The 16,617-nt window shown below is 34.2% G+C and overlaps 1 protein-coding gene across 2 annotated transcripts in view; it reads left to right on the top strand.

Moving 5' to 3' along the window:
- Positions 1-16,617, top strand: part of LOC134711221 (interferon-induced protein 44-like) — a 46,591-nt gene that overhangs the window by 4,457 nt on the left and 25,517 nt on the right. The window contains exon 1 of one of the 2 annotated variants that reach the window (XM_063571689.1): positions 7,758-7,901. The exons of the other annotated variant lie outside the window; for it this stretch is intronic. The gene's annotated coding sequence lies outside the window, so the exon portion shown is untranslated. Of the gene's footprint in view, positions 1-7,757; positions 7,902-16,617 lie in introns of those variants that run through there. 2 annotated transcript variants of the gene reach the window in all.

The following is a 16,617-nucleotide window of genomic DNA, read 5'->3' as shown; positions in this document are numbered from 1 at the left end:
TAAAGGATCATACAAATTAATGTAAGATACAGTCACAGAAAATAATTATATATATATATAATTCAACACGTAATTCAACACGTACTATACAGTTGGCTTTACCAGTCTCCAACAAGGAGAAATATTTAAGACACACACACACATGTATTTATGTAGAGATATATTCATGTCTCACAGAGTACTGCTAAACTGTAACAAACACATTAATGGTCCGTCTGGTGAAAGAATATTCCACTCATATAGACAAATGTTTGTGATGATGTTCATCTAATATTTGCCACTGAAGGTTTTGCAAAAATCAAGAAAAAAAATAGAATTAAAAGTTCAGATGAAGGTTCGAGTTTAGGTCACTCAATGTGATCACTGTCGACAGGATAAACGGAGATTGTCGGATCCCTACGGTGACTGAAAAGTACGAAAACGTATTAACTATCATTAATGAGGGGTGCGCGGGTTAGAGGGGTCCTAATTCCGAAATCCCGGCCTTAAAAACATGATATCCCGAGGTCCAGAATAAAAAAAAAATCCGACATCCCGAACATCGAAAAAAGAAATCCCGGATCCCGAAAGGGTCAATCCCGAATTCCCGAGCTTGAAAACACTTGATCCCGACGTCCCGAAAAAGGTCCTGACCCTCTCATTAATCAGTGATGGCAAAAATAGGCGCATTTACCACAATGAAAGATAAATGTGATAAAAGAATATACATTCAAACAAAAAGAGGTGCACCAACAGAAAAAAAGAAATCACATTCTTAATCTTAATTTCATCGGATCTCAAAATTTAAACTCTCACCAGAATTTTCATTCTATCTAACAGTTTAACTCAGAAGTTTCTAAGTGTAACTCGAGCTTAAACTAGAAATCTTACTAGAAAAAATATTCGAAATCAAACTTGAACCTTGAACTCAAAATTTAACTGGAACTCGAACTTGATTTGGTTCGATTGTGGAGCGTTGTGTAGTAACAGAAATGTTATAGCCAATTTTGAATTTCTACCGAAAACGGTGTCATTTAGGTTTTTTTTTTTAAAGTGCTGAGTTTTTGGCTTTTGAAACACGGTATTTCGGGTTTTATATTCCCGGTGCAATGGACAAGTTAGTGAATTTATTCTGTTTGTAGTCTAAATGGAACGTGTTACTTTTCAGCCCAGATACCCTCAATCTTCCGAAGTAGAAGATTCTAAATCTGCAAGTTGTAAATTAATTCTGTAATACGGCATGAGGCACACATTAGTTTTTCCTATACAACAAATGCAATTAAAAAATTTGACAATTACTTTTTAATAAACTGTTTAATACTCTATGTTTAATAATGAATAATCAAAATACCTAAAAAAAAATATTATAATTTTTTAGTAAAAAGGTTTAACCCAATAGTTCAAAGCATTGCAAGAAATGCTGCTATGCTAGCAACGTCGTTCTGTAACGTTAAGAGAAAAGTCATAATTCCCGCCAAAAATCGATAATAAGATTATTTCCATGGTAGTGGATTTTAAACATCGGTGACCCCCCTTTTTTATTTATGCTTTTAAAATCTCCCCTGAAGCTGCAACTTATGCAGAAGTTTGAAGGAAAAAACATTAGTAGATTTTTTTTTATTTCAAGAAAAATCTATAATAAATGGCAATTAAAAATGGCGGGAAATGTAAAAGGGTCTTAAAAAATAAGGAAACTGAGAAAAATAAATGTGTATAAGATAAAAATTACAATTAACTGTTTTAGTTAAACCAGTTAAACATCGTTTTTCAATAATTTTGCCTTTTTTTAGCATTTTTGAGCACTATTTCTATATTACGGTATAACGCAATTCTTTACTTTTTGATGACGTCATATCTCGAAAACAACATCGGTGACCCCAATTTTTTTTTCGCCTAAAAATGCTCCTTCGACCTTAGTTATAAGGCGTTTCATCTTGCCCTGTCATACTATATCTCTGGAATTTTAAACCTAACAATTATAGAATGCTGTACTGATGTGTCGCCGTAAAGCAACACCAATCAAATAATCTATTTGTTGTTAGTCACTTCTTTTATCATATATGGATAGTCGACCTTCCCCTGGATAGAAACAAGTGGCTGTACTATGAACAAAACATCAAGTAAATTCTATCAACCAAGTGGACATATGACAGAACAGGTAAACACCCATCCATACCTCGGACTTCAAATATCTGACAATCTGAAATAGATAACACTCATAAAACCTGCTCTCTTCTTCTTTATTTTTTCCTCCACTATCTGGAGTACCACTACTTTTGTAGTGTAGCACGGATAAGCAACTGATTACTGTAAGCAACTATCAGTTGCTTATCCGTGCTACACTAGCAAAATAGCGAGTTTGGCTCTTGTCTTATTAAGGCGCATCCTATAGCATTGCCAAAAAGATTGAAGATAGAACGCATACGGTACATATATCGATAGTCAAGGCAGGTTATAAGGGTCTTTTATCTTTTACACAAAAATGAGACAGACCAACTAGAAAGGATACAAAGAAGAAGTGAACGATTCACCAACTGAGACTTTACATCAAGAGATGTTGGGTGTATCACAAAAATGATACAAGAAGTTCAACTAGAGTTGTCACCATTAGATGACGGACGAAATTAACAAAGGATAATATCGTTCAACAGAAGGGCTTATCAAGAAGGGTCATGTACCAGTAATAGTACCGCCTTAAATAAATAAATAAATAACATCTTACGACCACATATATATAATTCTTAAACAAGGAAGGCGTCAAGTTAAATTTAAGAAGTTTCAGAATGTGGTGTAACCAACATCTTGGAAAAACAGTCAAAATACAACATTCTGCAACCGACCAATACAATTCTTTATCAGAACTGCTGTTGCCTGGAACAACATACACGTCAACACAATGGCACTAAAAGTCAACCAAATGCTTCAAAGCAGAACTTTATAACTGCAATCGGAATTGTCCGTCCAAGTGGTAATAAAGCCCACAAGGGTTCTACACCGTACACGCATACATATATATAAGGCATGAAAATTAACATCTTCATGCCTTATATATCATGTACTGTAGTTGGACGCTAGATTAAAACTGACGTGGAGTGGTAACACCCAGGCACCGAAAGCTACTTTTCTATGAAATCCAGGTGGCCTTGGGTCTAGCGCGCCGGTTACAGTGCAGGCGATTTGGTGTCACGATATATCAGTACCATGGGTTCGAAAACAAATTTACAGATCTAACAATGTTGGGTTGATGGTTAGAAGAGTTGTATAAATTGGTCAAGTTCGGATGAAACTCGAGTTCTGCTAGAGTTCTATATAAACGGTGATCCGATTGATAAATCTGTTGTAGAGTTGTCACTGGTTCAGACTTACAAATAAAATATAATATTTCTTTTACTGTATCTTGCAAAAATTTATAGGATCCTTTACTATGGATAATTCAGCTGATAGTAAAAATAACATCTTTATGCCTTATATATCATGTACTGTAGTACAACGCTAGATTAAAACTGACGTGGAAAGGTAGCACCCGGCTTTCGAACGCTTCATTGTTATGAAGCCCAGGTGGTCGTGTGGTCTAGCGGTACGGCTACAGTGCAGGCGAATTGGTGTCACGATATCTCAGTAGCATGGGTTCAAGTCCCGGCGAGGGACACGAGGGAAGAACAAACAATGATGTGTAATATGATAGAGTACACTACAAAATATAATATAAAACAAGTCAAAAAGGGTACACCATCACCATAAAATAACTATAAAATGAACAAATATTAGATATTTTGGATAACAGATATATTTCTTCGGTAATAGCACGATGTCAAATGAATCTTGTCAATATATTCAAATTATGACACTATCAAAATCTTAAAATTTAAACAATTTAAGCGAACAACACAGACGCTGACAATGGATATGTAATATGATACAGTACACTACACAGTTTAATATATATATAACATGTCAAAAAGGGTACACCATCCTCCATCACCATAAAATAACTGTAAATGAACAAATATTAGATATTTCGGATAACAGATATCCATCTTCGGTAATAGCACGATGTCAAATGAATCATGTCAATATATTCAAATAAAGACACTTTCAAAATCTTGAAATTTAAACAATTTAAGCGAACATCACTAGTCCGGCCGATTGGTGCAGATATAGAGCTGAATTGCTCATTTGATGAGGAAAGCATGAAACTTTGCATAGTAGTTCTTGGTTATATACCCTTTGATTTCAGCTATGGACCCACTCTGAAAAATTCAATATGGCTGCCATTTTCGAGATGGCGGAAAACGGTATAAAATTCAAGATTTTCCTAAAGGTATTCTATATAATTTCGGAAATTAAAGAAATGATTCTTTAAAAATGGACTTCATGTCTTGAATTTGTTATCAATTAATTTTAAAGTATAAAACAAATAATTTGGGTATTTCTATAACACATAAGTTGCAAATATAGCTGCATATACAAAAACAAATAGTGAAATTCAAAATGTTAATCAATTATATGTTACATGTTATTGTAATTGTTCTTTAAACGCTTTCAGTTTTAATAGTTGGAATGAAATAGGTTGAAACGAGTCGATTGACGTTAATATAGGTCGATTAAATGTGGTGGTATAGTGGGTAACTCATCTGAACTTTGAGGCAGTGCCGAGGGCACCTTGTCTCGTGTCTCTTCAATGCCACGTCTTACGTCACTTTTCGCGTTTTCATCTGCCGTACCCACTACATCGTCAAATTATTCTATGTAATCAATAGGTGTACCTTTCTTCAGGCGAATTAGACGATTGCCATCATTTAAAATGGTTAAGGGGCAACTATTTCCTTTTCCAACTACGTGCGTAACCAATCTGCAACTATTCAGCGAGCATGGTCCTAAAATGCACCCCTGGTCAGCACTTTTATTAGTTTTAATGTTAACAGTCATGTTTGAATTTGGCGGAAATGTGATGGTTCGTTTTATGCAAACTAGCTAAGTTAAAATCTCGTTTCCACTATTAACAAATGGCGCATTTATCACTTTATTGTTGATGGTAATTGTGGGAGTACTCAGGTTTATCACTGCGCTCAGTGTGTTCAAAATAACTAGCCTAAGTATAAAATCGTCTGTTAATGGCTCTTTGCAACACATCCCATTGTATGTTTACTCTATTAATGTCGAGAGTCGTTCCTTATAATCTTCCCAATAACAAGCTGTTAACCCAAACCACGTAGCGTTACGTTCTCCAAATCTCCATTTTCTGCCGGATTTAATTTTTCATTTACTAATGTTATCATTGCAGCAGTGTCAACAATCATGCTCATATTCTGGTCATGTATAGTACCTCGAGCTCGTACTACTAAGCTCTTTCAAATGGTTCGTCTGATGACAATATTGGATGAGGCAGTGGGCCTATGTTCGATTTTGTGACGAGGTGATGTTTCATGGCCAATAGACTTTGGAATCTGAGTTGTCCTACTGGCCCGACCCTTTGCTCCATTGTTGGGGTTACACTTTGATTTGCTCCGTATCCTGGTGAAGGTGACCGTTGTCTGAAATATTCGGGATTTCTGGAGTTTTTCCGTGGAGATGCTTACCGTTGTCTTTAGGGACTATATGATCTCTAGCTTAGTAGGGGTGTTGCTGATCGATAGGCATTAAGCTTGAGTGTACTTCTATCTGCGGATTTACCGCGATTGTATTGCTCAAGAGATCTTCCACGTGTATATTGATCAGGTGATCTTCCATTGAACTTCCATGATTTTTTTATCAGAAGAACCGAGATTATATTGATCGGCCAATCCAAAGTTATGCTGATTAGTTGAAAGCATAACATCAGCTAGTTTTGTGACAATTTGTGTGAGGTTATGCAACCCGTAGCTCATATTTTCTTTATCGGTCGGTGATACTGCGCCATCAGCAAAGTAGACTTGTCGATGGTCATAATTGGCACTTTTTTTATCCATATATCGCCATTTGGTTTGCTTTTGAGGTTTTCAATTGTTGTAACGCCTTGTTGAATGTTTCTGTGTTTCTCTCTATTACATGCCTTGAAGAATCTTTGTCTTTACATCCTCGACGGAATGCTTTGGTTCCAATCTGGTTTGATCGTCTTTCTTGCTGAAGCGCCGCTCCAAATGAATGCTTTTTTAAGGCCTTGGAATCTTCATCTGTGTTTACCTTGCGAGCGTACTTAAAGCCAACATCGGCCTGGCAATCTGGGGCATATACACATTTTTCCTGATTTCCCATTATCATCTACCGGCAGTTCGTTCAAATTTGTAAATGAACGCTCCCCAAGTGATTGATCATCTTCAATTGAGTTTTTGCATTTTTGGCAGCTGTGGGCTTCGGCTACGATCCCTTGCAGAAAGATTTTCTTGGCATCGGGTATATACCCTCTCCAGTGAGAAGTCTGAAGAAGAGGTGTTGCCACACTCTTTTTGTTTCCTCTGCCCTTTCCTGGATCGGTCAATGGAGTCAGCTTGTTGTTATGGGAAGCATGTTAGAGCTCCAGAAGCGGACGAGGTTGTCATAATTGGAGTGATAAATGTGGGATTTGCCATTGACTCGACGGGGTTGATACCGTAAGTAGGCACTGCATTCAGCATTGGAGAAACTTGATAGAATCCACTTGCAGCCAGTTGTTTCTGTAATGATGTGCTGATCTGAACCAAATATTATTGACTCATAGTAGATGGTTAGTGTGCGTAAGAAGACACATAAGCCTTTCGATGGTATCCTTGATTAGTACTAAAGGTTAATAGTATGTTCTTAAATGGAGATTGTTGTTGAATAATTTGAACTGTCACATGCAGGGCCAAGGGCCTTGACATAGGACTTTTGACTTAAGGTGAACCACCTTCAACAAAGTTGGCGCGGTTGATGGTTCATGCGAACTTCAATTGGGGAAAGACCCACGGCATCGATTTTGTTGTGTACTTTTGTTAAACTTGCGTTGTACTGGCCAAGGTCAAATTTTGGCTTAGATGATGTGTCCATTGCAGAAATATTAACTTCTTTATTTCGATTGTCCACTGATTCATTTACAACAGATGCCATTTGTTGGAAGGTACCCTGCTGTTCAAATGCACTTTTAAATTGAACTGTGTCTCCTCCCTCAGTTGTTGTCAGCTTGTCAATTCGTCTCACCACAACATTGAATATCTTATTGGTCTCAGTCTGACCATCAATTCCGCCAAGCAATTATTACTAGCCTTGTGGTCTGTCCTGTCTTCAGACTGCTGAAGTTGCTTAGATATTGCTTCCATCTGTTTGTTATTAATATTCATTGCCTCTTTCTGTTCCGCTTGAAAAGTAATGAGACCAACAAATATTTTATATATTCGCGCTTCGCGCTGTTTTATATTGCGGTAAATCTCAGCTGTTCTTTGAACATTTGATTTTCTATCTGCTAAATATTCTTGGTACAATAGTCATTTCTGAGCTGTCTACTGTTAAACCGTTTTCAGTTGTTGGAATTCTCCATTTTACTCAAACAATACCCATTTCAAATCTGGGGGTATGTCCCAATTAATCAATGAGAACACAGATAATTCTGACCACAGAGAAATTCACCTGAGCTTTCTTACTAATGATATATAAATTGTACAGGTAGAAACAGTTACCACTGTGCGGTCAAGCATAGCTGATTAATACTAAATACTCTAATGATTAAATAATACATAGATAAACTGATCAATAAGTAATAATGATAAACTCTACAGAGAAGTGATTAAAATAATAAAATCAATGAAAATCGTCTCTACCACACATACACAAATAAAAATCAACGCAGTCAAATAATGATATCTACATCTAGTAGCATATTTAACTTCCTTGTAACACGATAAAGTAGTTTTTCTGTAAATCCTATTTTACTGATTGTGACATTTTGTTGTATCGAGTTGAACGAGGTGCATATCTACAGCAATTGTCAGGTAAGTAAGAAAATGCAGCTAACGTTGTTTGTGTTGTTATTTTGTTATGATGCATATTTATTTTCATAGATAAACAAGTATGGACACAGACGCAAATTGTCAGTGGGGTTAAAGGTCGTTACAAATGTATTGAAAGCTAGACTGGAAATGTGTATTAACAAATTGAGTTGATGTGTACATGTCTTCATTCAAATGCATTGACTGATAAAAGGGGGGCTTCAACTTCCACCCCTCTCTGTGGATTAGTTGTTTGAGTGTTTGAATATGGAGTTTGTTAATAAATAGCTGCACTGTAAGCGCATGATATGTCTTGATTCCTTTTAAGCTTGCTTAAAGGTTGAACTATTTTGTTTTGTACAATTATTAGTCTATTTGTTTTCTCATTTCATTTGTTTTATATTTGTCATTTTAAGGTCTTTTATAGCTGACTGTGCTGTATGAGCTTTTGTCATTGTTGAAGGCTATTTGGGGACCTGTAGTTGTTAATCTTGTTTTAAATTTTGGAATGTAGCTGAAGTCAACAGACATAGACAATTCACCCAAATTTTATAAAATGATGTGGAAGTGTTTATGTGAATAATTGAGATGGGAAATGAGGAAAGTGTCAAAGTGACAACAACCCAACCATAGAGTAGACAACAGCTGCAGGCCTCCAATGGGTTTTCAATGTAGCCAGAAACTCCTGCACTTATAGGTGTCCAAAAACTATAAAATCCCTTCTTTTTTTTTAGCATATATAAAAATTCATAACACAGAAATGTATAATCTGAAATTTATTACAATCAAAAGGGACCTAAGGTCAATAGTGTAAACAATTCACCAAAGTTTAATTAAAGGTGATGGATGCATTTTTTGTGTTATTGTTCAAAATTGGAAAATTGTCTCTTTTTTAAGGATAAAATCTCTCTTCATAACATGGAAATGAAAATTCTAAAATTTATAAAATCGATGTGGAGCTTATGTCAATAGATATAAACATTTCAACAAATGTTCTTGAAAGTAGGGGGAAGTGTTTTCTAGTTATTGTTTGAAGTGTGGATGATGGACTGATAGACAACAGTATACTATATTATGTTGTGTGTGAGACATTGGTATAATAAAATGGTTTCGAATGAATAATGATTAGAAACTGTTTAACGCAGTTATTGAGGGAACGACAGTGAAGAAATTCCTGAGATCAATGCGTTTGAATCCGAAGAATTCAATTTTTGTTGAAATGAAACAAAGTTCAATTTTTGACCCTTTGGATCTTAATGTAGACCAATTTGAAAAAGGGACAATCCTGTGCAATTGAATATTTCTTGCTATTGTGCAATACTGTGCAATTAAAAATTTCTTGCTATTGCACAATACTGTGCAATTGGAGATTTCTTGCTATTGTGCAATACTTTGCTATTGAACAATACTGTGCAATTGAAGATTTCTTGCTATTGCAGAATACTGCACAATTGAAAATTTCTTGCTATTGCACAATACTTAGTATAATAATTTTTGACCCCGATTTGGACCAACTTGAAAACTGGGCCCATTATCAAAATCTAAGTACATGTTAAGACTCACCATATCAAAGAACCCCAAGAATTCAATTTTTAATAAAATCTAGCTTATTTTAATTTTGGACCATTTGGACTTTAATGTAGACCAATTAGAAAACAGGACCTAAAATTAAGAATTTGGACATGGTTAGATTTGGCATATCAAAGAAGCACAATACCGTAAGTCATTTTTTTGATAAAATCAAACAAAGTTTAATTTTGGCCCCTTATTCCTTGGGACCAAAACTCCAAAATTAATCCAAACCTACCTTTTGTGGTCATAAACCTTTATAGATTTCTATTAACTTATACTAAAGTTATTGTTCAAAGACCAAGAAAAATGCTTATTTGGGGCCTGTTTTTGGCCCCTAAATCCTACACTGTTGGAACTAAAATTACCAAAATCTATCCCATCCCTCCTTATGTAGCCATAGACCTTATGATAAAATATCATAGATTTCTGTTTACCAATACTTAAGTTATAGAGCACCAGATGCTCCGCAGGGCGTAGCTTTATACGACCGCAGAGGTTGAACCCTGAACGGTTGGGGCAAACAACATTCAAGCTGGATTCCGCTCTAAATTTGGATTGTGATTAAATAGTTGACACAGCATAGGTTTCTGACACAGAATGAATGTATTCAAATGAACTTAAAATTTTTGTTTTCTCTTAGAGCAATTCACTATGCTGTTGAATATTAATCCTCTCAAAAAAATGTTTGAAGAAATTTTCTTTTTATTTATGAAATTTCAAATGAGAAAAATTGAACCCAATTTTTTAATCACATACCCCTTTCCCTTATTCCAAAACTAATTTCAATTAAAATATTCTAATGGAGTTTGCAACAATTACTACTCATTTAAATACATCATAAAATATTAAGATGTAAAAAAACTGCTTGTTATTACTGAATGGTAAAGATTATTTAAATTTATCAGTTGGTAGTAAAAAGTGAATATACATTGTATATTGTATATAACAAAGATTTAAGTTGATTCTGGACAAAGAAAGATAACTCCAATTAAAAAAAATTCTTGCAGATATTTCTTGCTTACTATACCTGACAAAGAAAGATAACTCTTAATTAAAAAAAAATTTGCAATTTCACAATATTGTGAAATTAGGTATTTCTTGCCATTGCACAATACTGTGCAATTGAAAAGACTTGCTATTGCACAATACTTAATATAATAATTTTAGATCCTGATTTGGACCAACTTGAAAACTGGGCCCATTATCAAAAATCTAAGTACATGTTTAGATTCAGCATATCAAAGAGGCCCAAGAATTTAATTTTTGTTAAAATCAAACTTAGTTTAATTTTGGACCCTTTACACTTTAATTTAGACCAATTTTAAAACTGGACCAAAAATTAAGAATCTACATACACAGTTAGATTTGGCATATCAAAGAACCCCAATTATTCAATTTTTAATGAAATCAAACTATGTTTAATTTTGGACCTCGATTTGGGCCAACTTGAAAGCTGGGCCAATAATCAAAAATCTAAGTACATTTTTAGATTCAGCATATCAAAGAACCCCAAGGTTTCAATTTTTGTTAAAATCAAACTAAGTTTAATTTTGGACCCTTTGGACCTTAATGTAGACCAATTTGAAAACGGGACCAAAAATTAAGAACCTACATAAACAGTTAGATTCGGCATATTAAAGAACCCCAATTATTCAATTTTGATGAAATCAAACAAAGTTTAATTTTGGACCCTTTGGGCCCCTTTTTCCTTAACTGTTGGGACCAAAACTCCCAAAATCAATACCAACCTTCCTTTTGTGGCCATAAACATTGTGTTTAAATTTCATTGATTTCTATTTACTTTAACTAAAGTTATTGTGCGAAAACCAAGAATAATGCTTATTTGGGCCCTTTTTTGGCCCCTAATTCCTAAACTGTTGAAACCAAAACTCCCAAAATCAATCACAACCTTTCTTTTGTGGTCATAAACCTTGTGTCAAAATTTCATAGATTTCTATTAACTTAAACTAAAGTTATAGTGCGAAAACCAAGAAATTGCTTATTTGGGCCCTTTTTGGCCCCTAATTCCTAAAATGTTGGGACCAAAACTCCCAAAATCAATACCAGCCTTCCTTTTATGGTCATTAACCTTGTGTTAAAATTTCATAGATTTCTATTCACTTTTACTAAAGTTGGAGTGCGAAAACTAAAAGTATTCGGACGACGACGAAATTTTTTTCAAAATTTGCGGTCGTATAAAAAACCAAAAACAATGCTAATTTGGCCCCTTATTCCTAAACTGTTGAGACCAAAATACCCCAAATCAATCCCACCCTTCCTTTAATGGTCATAAATCTTTTGTCTAAATTTCATATATTTCCATTTTACTTTTACTGAAGTTAGAGTGGGAAAACCGAATATCTTTGGATGAAGACGATGATGCCAACGTGATACCAATGTACAACCAAAAAGTTTTCAACTTTTGCGGTTGTATAAAAATGATGTCAAATCAAATTTTTAATGGAGTTTGCAACAGTAATTATTCAACTACTCATTTTAATACATCATAAAGTATTAAAGTGTAAATGTCATACAGTCATGGTGATGATGCCTCCGCTAGCATATAATGTATAAAGGTACATAAATCAAGAACTGTAAAAGTGAAGCTGCTAAAAATTGAACTTAAACCAAGTTTAGAGGTACCGGTAATAAGCATTGTATACACATTTCACTAAATATAGTTGAGACAAACTTGCGAAATTTTTCCATTTGTGAAAGGGGATAACCCTAGAATGATAATCAAAGTGCTTGTAATCACTGAATGGCTATTAAAGACTGCTTAAATTTATCAGTTGGTAGTAAAGTTAATTTTGCATTGTATATTGTATATATAGCATTATTTTAAGTCGATTCAACTACTATTCTGGACAGAGAAAGATAACTCCAATTTTCTAAGAAGATTTCATAAAGCAATGGTTTTAGGTAATATTAATTCAACAACCATTCTGGACAAAGAAAGATAACTCCAATTTATTGTCTTGAATCTACATAAATGTTTGTTTTTGGCCCTCAATTCCTCGACTGTTTGCCCCATAACCCACAAAATAGACCCCAAACTTCTACTTATGGTATATTATGGTACAGTTTCAGAACAATTGAAATACTTATACACAACTTTTGTACTGACACAAGATTAATGCTTGTTTTGGGCACCTTTAAAACCCTTATTCATAAACCTTAAGGACTATATATATATAACTGCCCCAAAACAATCCCAAGCTTCCTTTTATGATTATAAATATTATGTTATAATTTAATGGCTTCCTCTTTACTTATACTGAAGTTATTATCTGGAAACCATCCGTCTTGGGAAGACGACGACAGGATACCTACATGTATTTCAACTGCAAAAATTTCTGTGGTTGTATAAAAATTTCAAATATGTACAATGAAATATAGTTTCAAAATTGATAAGCCTAAATAGGCCTTATAATTTATCCCCACATAGTTGAAGGACCATTTACACTCAGGACCGAGTCATAAGTAGGCAGTACAGTCTACAGATGTATTAAAACAACCTAGCATCATATTGCTAGCAGTGGGAGTAGCATTCTCGGGTAAATTTGTTCTTTTTTTTTTTAAATATGTTTGGTTCAAATCAAAATAGAATGCTTTTATCTCCCCAATACTTACATTGTAAATAGAGGTGGTACTACTTTGACAAATCCTTGTACATGAGAGTTTTCTGTCAAATCTTTATTTCACAAAGAATGAATTGCATAACAATGAACTGAGCTCAAAGCAAAGTACTTTAATTATACACTTAGACAAAGAGCTAAATCCAGTGATATACTTTGTACTACAGGTCCTTCATTAACATCCATTGACCAAAACCATATCTCAACGACATTCCATACTACATGGTTGGATTCGGAAGTCCTGAAAAAGACATGATTTTTTTTAACATATTTTAAGTATATATATACACAGGTTAAAACTTTCTTGTTGTATAATCATTCCGTATCTAGCAACTATCAATTTGCTTAATGCACATATTGATATATGTTGAGTGTACCTCTGTTGGAAATAAGAACACACAAACCTCCACCTAGTTTTAGTCAATGGACAAAACATTCAAAACTATAAAATATTATAGATCTAAGACTTGTCAGTGTCTATTTACCATTGCCACTGAATCAGTGATATATGTATTGTACACATAATTATATACATGCAAGACTAAAATTATAAAGAACATACATGTTTGTATATAAGACTAAAACTGACATTCAGTCTTTACAACATCTTCATTCCCAAAGTCATTTTCAAATCTGACTTCATGGTAAAATAAGATTCCATATCTACAACCAATTAAAAGGAAAAAACCCTCTGATAGACTAGCATTTAAATCCGATTTCTAAAATGGAAGCTAGGTCACCATGGAACTTAGAACTAAAAAAAATCAAACAATATATCTGATATATTTCAAATGCATGTACATGAAATAATATAAATCTCTAAAATTCACCATATTGTTCCCTTTTTCATCTTCTGTTAGATACTGTATATCCAGTGGCGGATCCAGAAATTTTCTAAGTGGGGGCCCACTGAATGACCTAAGAGGGGGCTCGCTCAAGTCATGATTCAGTGATTCCCTATATAAGCAACCAAATTTTTTCTCAAAAAGCAGCCCCCCCCCCCTAAATCCGCCTCTGATATCAACCTCTAGATGTCTTTCAATTACATTCAGTTTAGTGTGGGTTGATCTTTGATTGTTGTACATGTTACAACCAGATTCCCGGCAGGGGGCAACTTTGTAAGACCGCAGAGGTTCAAGCTTAGATTTTGAAATAAGGCGGAAAATGTAACCTTTTCAATTTATAAAACAGGTTCAACATCATTTCTATACATATATTAACATATTCTAAATTGTGGACACACCTTCATTAAATATTCTAATTCAATTATTGGAGGAGATCAAATTAAAAAGTTGCAATGGTTAAATACTTTAATCACAGTCTTTCCTGCTAAAATCTTGTGTGTAGAATGTGATAAAACGGTTTTTGGGTCTTTATATTGTCCTTGATATTGAGGTTATTTTGACACAGCAAAATATAAAGAAAATGTAAACTATGATCTGGAAATTGACTTCGTTTTCCCAAAATCAGCCCACTGAAACTGAACTTTAAATGCAAAAGACCTCTAAATGGCTAACAGATATTGCTATATAAAAGAATAGTCCTTGATTATACATGTACATGATATTAAAGAATTCATGAAATTTACACCGATTCTGTCAGTTGAATGGACTAGAATGAGATAAGTTATATACATGATAGACATAAAGGTTTTTTCCAACAGTTGTGGTGTAAATTAAATTAGTTGTATTTTATGGATGATATATTTATGTATATACATGTATGTAAATCATTGGATCTTCAACCAATGATATTTTACAATACAATTATTTGTTTATTTTTCTAATGTTGGTATTTTTCAGCATACTAAAAATGTTTGAAGGCCGTACTTTAACCTATAATGGTTTAATTTTTAAATTGTTATTTGTATGGAGAGTTGTCTCATTGGCACTCACACCACATCTTCCTATATCTATTTAACACAACACGAGCACAAGCTTGATAGGGTGTCCTCACACAGGGTTTCCGCTGGCGGTCCCCATTTTCCCAATTTGCTAAAAAAAAAATACTTGTGGCGATAAAAATTCGTCATTTGCTAAAGAATTTGGCGAAAGAAATATATAGAAAGATTTATTTTCCTCCTTCTTGTTTATTTACTTTTTTCGAGTTTCTCTGACTTTAACTTATCAGACAATACTCGGAATTCACCTTGACCTCATTAAGATTTTGACAGAAAATCAATTATCAGCTGATTGCAATTTACAGCTATCGACAACGAAGTTAAAGGGCAAGAAAAATCTCCGATTTAAAACTTGAATTATCCTTTGACTTTGATGTAAGTAATTGATCAGGGAGACTACTTTAAAGTCGTTTGAGTGACACGCGTGTTTCAAGCATAGTTTTACGTCTCAACTTTTTCATTTAAGATGGTCAAGATGGTGGTTATGAAGAAAGGGGGGGGGGGAATGCATTCTGGCTTCACAATTTCAAATGACATAGGATAACATATGATCTGTCCATATACATGTCATGCATGTATGAGGGTAGAAATGGGGGTATCTTATTGAAGTATTCTTGCCAAATGAAGATTAAACAGTAATTCTTAGACATGAACATAAAAGAGGGGGGATAGGACCTTTATCGGGACTCCAGGATCGGGTGTTTTTAAGCTCGGGATTATCCCCCCTCATAAAATGTACACTTTTTTCAAGACGATTAAAAAATCAGCTGAATTTGACAAATCACACTATTTGTTTTCCAAAAATTACCGTAATTGGATGGGGGTTCTGTGTATTCACATTATTTGAACAACTCTCCTTGGGCTGAGAAAAAAAAGTTCCGTGTTTCAGGTAACCTGACCGACCCTGTTTTTTAGCCCCGACCCTAACTTTTTTAGTGGATCTTTCAAAAAAAAAAAAATAATAATAATTATCAACCGACCCTGTTTTTGACACAGGCTTCTGATAAATGACATAATATTTTTTCTCTCTTGCTTCCTCTTGCATAGAAAGCCAGTAAAACATTTTATTAATGTCAAAAGGTATTACAAAGAGATTAAAATCCAAGAAATTTGCACAGCAGGTGCTTCAAAAACATTGCAAATGGCCCAAGACCACAATGAATGACCCCGCTTTTCGTTGTTCACGAATGTAGTTCCTTTTAATTAGAGTGTATTTTTCCTAAAATTTTTTCTTTCCCTTCCCCACTCATTTCTTAAGATTTTATTCGGTGGAAATGAGAGGTAAAATAATTTTTTGGATGTTGTATTTAAACTCATTTTGATATGGAATGAGTGTTTAGGCCAAGTGCAAAAAGGTCATATTTACAGTTTTCGGAACATCTCTTGACTTGTCCATAGGGGTATGGATGTATATTGGCTAAATTTGTAAAAGTGATTGCTTCAATCTTTCTGAATATTGGATATATTTTTGGACTAGTGCTATACATAAGACACACAAAAAATTTGACAAAAGTGCATGGTGCAATTTTTTTAATGATACAAAATGTTCTAAAGAAATGATAGAGAAATTAATTGTGGTCTGATGCCAAACGGCACACTTCCCGTTTTT

This window comes from Mytilus trossulus, chromosome 3 (genome assembly GCF_036588685.1).
Source record: "Mytilus trossulus isolate FHL-02 chromosome 3, PNRI_Mtr1.1.1.hap1, whole genome shotgun sequence".
Taxonomy (NCBI): Eukaryota; Metazoa; Mollusca; class Bivalvia; order Mytilida; family Mytilidae; genus Mytilus; species Mytilus trossulus.
This window is presented reverse-complemented; position numbering and strand designations above follow the sequence as displayed.